A 7,302-nucleotide genomic window follows, 5' to 3' on the forward strand; every position below is an offset into this window, starting at 1 on the left:
GTTTTGGCTAGATGGCTAGTAGTGTGCCCACAGAGATTTCCAAAAAAACGAGGCGCGACATCGCGATACTTCCAGGAAGGAGTCGTGAAGCACACTCGACAGACCAAACCGGGGTTTGGCAAGTCAATTGGGAGAAGTGAAAAATGTGTCCTTAGTTGTTCATTTTCTCAAATTCTAAAGGCAAAACCTAGATTCAAAGCCAATGTGTTTAAGTAGCTGAACCTTGTCATTACTACAACTTCGTAAAAGTGACAAACTGACACGTTTTCATTTTTGTCAAAAACAACTTTATATCAAAGGAGTGCCTTTCATTTGACGGCCTGCACATGCGCAGTTCGTGGCGACACGACCGTTAGAGCCGATGAAGTGTTTCTGCCAGCTAATATCGCCATGACATCGCCTACAAGTGTGATCGAGGATTTCTATTGGAGAAGCAGTTTTTCCATATCCTCATACTGTACTGCCTTTGCTATGACAGGTTCTGTTTTATACTAGAGCTGCTTTCTTGGTCAGGGCCCGCATCCAGATAGAGTCTTAGAATAGTGCTGATCTAGAATCAGTTTTGCCTTTTAGATCATTATGAATCCAATCCAATCAATTGGTATTTGTCACATGCCCCAAATACAACCGGTGTAGACTTTAACGTGAAATGCTTACGTACAAGCCTTTAACCAACAATGCCGTTCAAGAAATAGAGTTTTTTTTTTTTTAAAGGACTAAATAAACGACAGTAAAAAATGTAATGAAAAGTAACACAATAAAATGACTATAACGAGGCTATATACAGGGAGTACCGGTTAGTCGAGGTCATTTGTACATGTAGGTAAGGGCAAAGTGACTATGCAGGAAATAAGATGTAAACAGTCCGATGGCCATTTCATTAATTGTTCAGCAGTCTTATAGTTTCGGGGTAGAAGCTGTTAAGGAGCCGTCTGGACCTAGACTTGGCGCTCCGGTATGCTTGCCGTGTGGTAGCTGAGAGAACAGTCTATGACTGAATAAGATTATATGGACAGATCCTAGATCAGCCCTCCTACTCTGAGATGCTTAGTGGATATGGACCCAGCTGTCCCGTGGAAAAGAGGTATCCGATGCCCTCAATGGGACATCCTGGTTTAAATAAAGCCTAAGAATGCAGCATATAAAGTGAGGGAAAAAAGTATTTGATCCCCTGCTGATTTTGTACGTTTGCCCACTGACAAAGAAATGATCAGTCTATAATTGTAATGGTAGGTTTATTTGAACAGTGAGAGACAAAATAACAACAAAAAAATCCAGAAAAACGCATGTCAAAAATGTTATACATTTATTTGCATTTTAATGAGGGAAATACGTTTTTGACCCCCTCTCAATCAGAAAGATTTCTGGCTCCCAGGTGTCTTTTATACAGGTAACGAGCTGAGATTAGGAGCACACTCTTAAAGGGAGTGCTCCTAATCTCAGTTTGTTACCTGTATAAAAGACACCTGTCCACAGAAGCAATCAATCAGATTCCAAACTCTCCACCATGGCCAAGACCAAAGAGCTCTCCAAGGATGTCAGGAACAAGATTGTAGACCTACACAAGGCTGGAATGGGCTACAAGACCATCGCCAAGCAGCTTGGTGAGAAGGTGACAACAGTTGGTGCGATTATTCGCAAATGGAAGAAACACAAAAAAATCTCCCTCGGCTTGGAGCTCCATGCAAGATCTCACCTCATGGAGTTGCAATGATCATGAGAACGGTGAGGAATCAGCCCAGAACTACACGGGAGGATCTTGTCAATGATCTCAAGGCAGCTGGGACCATAGTCACCAAGAAAACAATTGGTAACACAATATGCCGTGAAGGACTGAAATCCTGCAGCGCCCGCAAGGTCCCCCTGCACAAGAAAGCACATATACATGCCCGTCTGAAGTTTGCCATTGAACATCTGAATGATTCAGAGGACAACTGGGTGAAAGTGTTGTGGTCAGATCAGACCAAAATGGAGCTCTTTGGCATCAACTCAACTCGCCGTGTTTGGAGGAGGAGGAATGCTGCCTATGACCCCAAGAACACCATCCCCACCGTCAAACATGGAGGTGGAAACATTATGCTTTGGGGGTGTTTTTCTGCTAAGGGGACAGGACAACTTCACCGCATCAAAGGGACGATGGACGGGGCCATGTACCGTCAAATCTTGGGTGAGAACCTCCTTCCCTCAGCCAGGGTATTGAAAATTGGTCGTGGATGGGTATTCCAGCATGACAATGACCCAAAACACACGGCCAAGGCAACAAAGGAGTGGCTCAAGAAGAAGCACATTAAGCTCCTGGAGTGGCCTAGCCAGTCTCCAGACCTTAATCCCATAGAAAATCTGTGGAGGGAGCTGAATGTTCGAGTTGCCAAACGTCAGCCTCGAAGCCTTAATGACTTGGAGAAGATCTGCAAAGAGGAGTGGGACAAAATCCCTCCTGAGATGTGCGCAAACCTGGTGGCCAACTACAAGAAACGTCTGACCTCTGTGATTGCCAACAAGGCTTTTGCCACCAAGTACTAAGTCATATTTTGCAGAGGGGTCAAATACTTATTTCCCTCATTAAAATGCAAATCATTTTTGACATGCATTTTTCGGGATTGTTTTGTTGTTAATCTGTCTCTCACTGTTCAAATTAACCTACCATTAAAATTATAGACTGATCATTTCTTTGTCAGTGGGCAAACATACAAAATCAGCAGGGGATCAAATACTTTTTTCCCCCACTGTAAATGAGAGTAGACCAGGCCAGGGTGGGATCTCTGTTCTGTGAGTGTTCTCACATAACAACCACAGAGATCAGGCACTTTCATTGACCCTCTAAAGAGGGGAGGAGGGGAGGAGGAAAAGAGCATTAGAGGCTTTTAGCCCTGAGGTGTGTGTGTGTGGGGGGGGATTTTTAATGGAAATACATTTTAGGTCCCCACAAGAATAGAAGAACGTGTGTGTGTGTGTGTGTGTGTGTGTGTGTGTGTGTGTGTGTGTGTGTGTGTGTGTGTGTGTGTGTGTGTGTGTGTGTGTGTTTCTTTAGACACCCAGTAAACCAGTGCTAGCTGTGTGGGAGGGAGAAGTTCAGAAGAGCAAACACAAACATTATCCATCTACAGGGGGAGAGCATGGCCTAAATTACACACACATTCACATCGACACACACACACACACACACACACACACACACACACAAAGACCTCCCACAAGGTTCATCTCAAGACAAGAGGTCAAAGGGTGAGTCCAGATAACAATGTTTGGGCAGGGCTTTGATGGGACCCCAAAACCCCTCCACACACACACACACACACACACACACGCACATACGCACACACACACGCACACACGCACACACACACACGCACACACACGCACGTACGCTCTGCTGTCCTGTCGGCTCAGTGGATACAAAAGGCCTCTTCCAGGGGTCATGGGTAGAAGGTCAAGGGTCAGAAAGATAGCCAGTGGTTGTTCTCTCAGGACTGGCCCACATACCACCAACCCATTCTCCTCAGGCCTCTAACCTCTAACCCCTGCACGCTCGCTGACACACACACACACACACACACACACACACACACACACACACACACACACACACACACACACACACACACACACACACACACACACACACACACACACACACACACACACACACACACACAGTCCTAACCTCTCACTACAGGACCACATTACCGGCACAGCCAGATGCATTCAGAGCTGCTCCCTCTGTGTGTTTCTTTGTGTGTTTGTGTGCGAGCGTGCGCGCGCGTTTTTTTGTTGTTGTTGAGCGAGAGAGGTGTCAGCAGTGTGAATGGTGAATGTGGCAGCAGGCAGTTCTTTGAAACGGAGCTGAATGCTCTGAAGCCAACCCCTCAGTGCGATGGGAATGGGAGTCCAGTTGAGCAGATGCTACAACTTTACTGATCAATGACTGTAAATAAACTATGTCTTTCACCATCTCCTCAATAGCTACATGGACCAATGTGCCTATCCAGGGACACAAGCTGCCCAGGGTGGGTATGGATATGGATTAGGGAATACAAGACAAGGAATATGGGATAGAGAGCTGGAACACGAGATTATGTTCCCGGGAAAAACTCTGAGGCAACTCTCTCTCTGAGCTACCTGTTTATATCTTGAAAGAAATCCAACCGTAATGATGCTTACTATGTAATTACCAGGTCATGGAATCTTTGCTACAGCTCATTAGTCCTAGAATGGTACATTGCGTCTTTGCTATCTCCCTCTCTCAGACTCAAACTTTCCCTGGTCTTTCTTCCCCCTCTCTCTTTCTCTCCTTTCTTACCAACTGTCTTCTTGCTCTCTTTTCACTGCCTCTTCTCTCCCCATCCTCTCTCTTCCCTTTCGTACCATCTTGCCCCCTCCCTCCATTTTCCTACCTCTCTCTCTCTCTCTCTCTCTTTCTCCCATCCCCCGATGAGGGTTGGTAATCTCACTCTAGTGCAAATAGGACTCGTTGCGCCTCAGTGACACACATACAATAGGCCCGCAAAATACATAATGACTGCTAGACTATTACAATTCTACCACTATCTCACAAAAGCTCCGTCTCATCCTGCGCTCTGAAAATGAACGGTGACTCGAGGAACCCTGGAGTTCATCAAGGAACCATTGCTAGTCAATGGTTCAGATTGACACCTTCGGTTAGTTGAGGGGTTCATGAAGGAACCTTCAATAGTTCAATGTAGCAACCGGTTCCTGGAGGCGTGGCTTAGTAAGGGGCGTAGTTTTAAGATCGGTTTTGTTTTCACCACCCGTGAGAGTAAATGTCATTCCCGTTCATGTGTTCTGTTGTATTGTTATCACATGTTAAGGTTGAACACTGACAGTTTTGTAGCTTCAGTGAGGCTAACAGAGGTGTATGAGTACCGATGGTCATACTATCAACAAACTATCTGTTTATAAGCAACTGTTTGCTACGGTTACGTTTAGAATAAGGGTTAGGGTAAAGGTTAGGATAAGGGTTACATTTAGGGTTAGAGCTAGGGTTAGTGGATAGTTGAAATGTTACTGATAGTCTGTAGAGCATCTACAGATGGACTATCCAAGTGTTACCCCACTTTATTACTATATGTCATCAGACATGTTAATATTATATTAGAATATGTAAAATGTAATGTAAAATGTATTTGATTTCTTTTTTATTTCACCTTTAATTAACCAGGTAAGCCAGTTGAGAACAAGTTCTCATTTACAACTGCGACCTGGCCAAGATAAAGCAAAGCAGTGCGACAAAAAACAACAACACAGAGTTACACATGGGATAAACAAATGTACAGTCAATAACACAATAGAAAAACAAATATGGGGATGAGGTAGGTAGATTGGATGGGCTATTTACAGATGGGCTGTGTACAGCTGCAGCGATCGGTAAGCTGCTCTGACAGCTGACGCTTAAAGTTAGTGAGGGAGATATAAGTCTCCAACTTCAGTGATTTTTGCAATTCATTCCAGTCATTGGCAGCAGAGAACTGGAAGGAAAGGCGGCCAAAGGAGGTGTTGGCTTTGGGGGTGACCAGTGAAATATACCTGCTGGCGCCCGTGCTACGGGTGAGTGTTGCTATGGTGACCAGTGAGCTGAGATAAGGCGCAGCTTTACCTAGCAGAGACTTATAGATGACCTGGAGCCAGTGGGTTTGGCGACGAATATGTAGCGAGGACCAGCCAACGAGAGCATACAGGTCACAGTGGTGGGTAGTATATGGGGCTTTGGTGACAAAACGGATGGCACTGTGTTAGACTACATCCAGTTTGCTGAGTAGAGTGTTGGAGGCTATGTGTCGGAGGCTAAAATGTGTTGGAGGCTAAAATGAGCTGCCTGCCGAGTGGCGCAGCAGTCTAAAGGCACTGCATAGAAGTGCTAGAGGCGTTACTACAGACCCGGGTTAATTCCCTGGCTGTGTCACAACCGGCCGTGGCCGGGAGTCTCATAGGGCGGCACACAATTGGCCCAGCGTAGTCCGGGTTGCCAAGGGTTTTGCCGGTGGGGCTTTACTTGGCTCATCGCACTCTAGTGGGCCGGGTGCCTGCGTGTTGACCCCGGTCGCCAGTTGAACGGTGTTTCCTCCGACCCATTGGTGCGGCTGGCTTCCGGGTTAAGCTGGCGGGTGTTAATTAAGGAGCGCGGTTAGGCGGGTCATGTTTTGGGGGACGCATGACTCCACCTTCGCCTCTCCCAAGCCTGTTGGGGAGTTTCAGTGATGAGACAAGATAAAAAGTTTGGGAATAATAATAATAATAATAATATGTAAAATGCTATAAATATTCAAGGCCATTTTTAATGTTTTAAAAAAAAAAGTGTGATCCAACAAATAGACAAAACCATCAAACACAACCCAGTCTTTACCGGGATCCGAGAGGGTAGCCATAACCCACCAGAAAAGCGTGTCCACTCCAGACTGACCATTTTGGAATGACCGATAAATACCAACACTAGAACAAACACTGATGATGTAGTGATCTAAGCACAGAAACATGACTTGTTAAATCTCTCGAGGATTCAAGCATCCTACTTTCTTTGGCACCTAATATTCTCATGTAACTGGATGGTTCGCTTCCCGAGCATGATGAAAACAGACCTCATCTCCCTGTTACTGGACTGATTCCATTTCTGGCAGCAACAGCTCTGTCCATAGAACAATGATGGAGATACAAGACTCCTGCCTTGAGAACAGTCTAGGAGATAAACAAGGACCTTGTGTATTGGCAGCCACAAACGGGAGTCAGAGAAGACCCGCATTCGTTACGCGAATCGATGTGTTAAACATAAACACTAATAATAGATCAAGTCAACTTACCTGTGAATTCAACTGATAATGCTGGTAAAAAGTAGAATAGCGACTTGTTGCGATAGCATTAAATTATTAGGTCCATATCTCCGCGAGTAGCCGTACGCGCGGCGGTCGTCTGGTCAGCGCGGCGGTCGTCTGGTCAGCACGGCGGTCGTCTGGTCAGTAAACCAAGTACCAGGCAAGAGAAATCTGGTCAGCGAGATAAACTACGAGAGAAACTGGGTGACGCTTCTCATCCCCTGATCCGCTGAATGAAATGTTCATCCCCCTTTCACACGGACAGTGGTATCTCCCAAAACAGGAGCCATTCGTAATATGGACTAAACCACTTTGAATCAAGTAAGATTTTTTGAAGGCAAGATTTCAGTCTAATATTTGCACAGAACGATTCACGGAAATAGTCTACAACGAACTCAGCGCATGCACCATATACTAATTTGCAATATATAGGCTACATGTACGCCTATGTTATATGTTATGTTATGGGTGCTTGTTG

General features: G+C 45.4%; 1 protein-coding gene across 3 annotated transcripts in view; it reads right to left on the bottom strand.

The window, feature by feature from the left end:
- The window catches only part of LOC106610731 (protein GREB1), a 52,057-nt gene extending 44,988 nt beyond the window's left edge, over positions 1-7,069 (bottom strand). For 2 of the 3 annotated variants that reach the window (XM_045723396.1, XM_045723397.1), the window contains exon 1: positions 6,813-7,068. The gene's annotated coding sequence lies outside the window, so the exon portion shown is untranslated. Of the gene's footprint in view, positions 1-6,812 lie in introns of all 3 variants that reach the window. The other variant, XM_045723395.1, reaches the window with a different exon arrangement.
- Positions 7,070-7,302: the final 233 nt, after the last annotated feature.

This window comes from Salmo salar, chromosome ssa09 (assembly GCF_905237065.1).
Source record: "Salmo salar chromosome ssa09, Ssal_v3.1, whole genome shotgun sequence".
Lineage (NCBI taxonomy): Eukaryota > Metazoa > Chordata > Actinopteri > Salmoniformes > Salmonidae > Salmo > Salmo salar.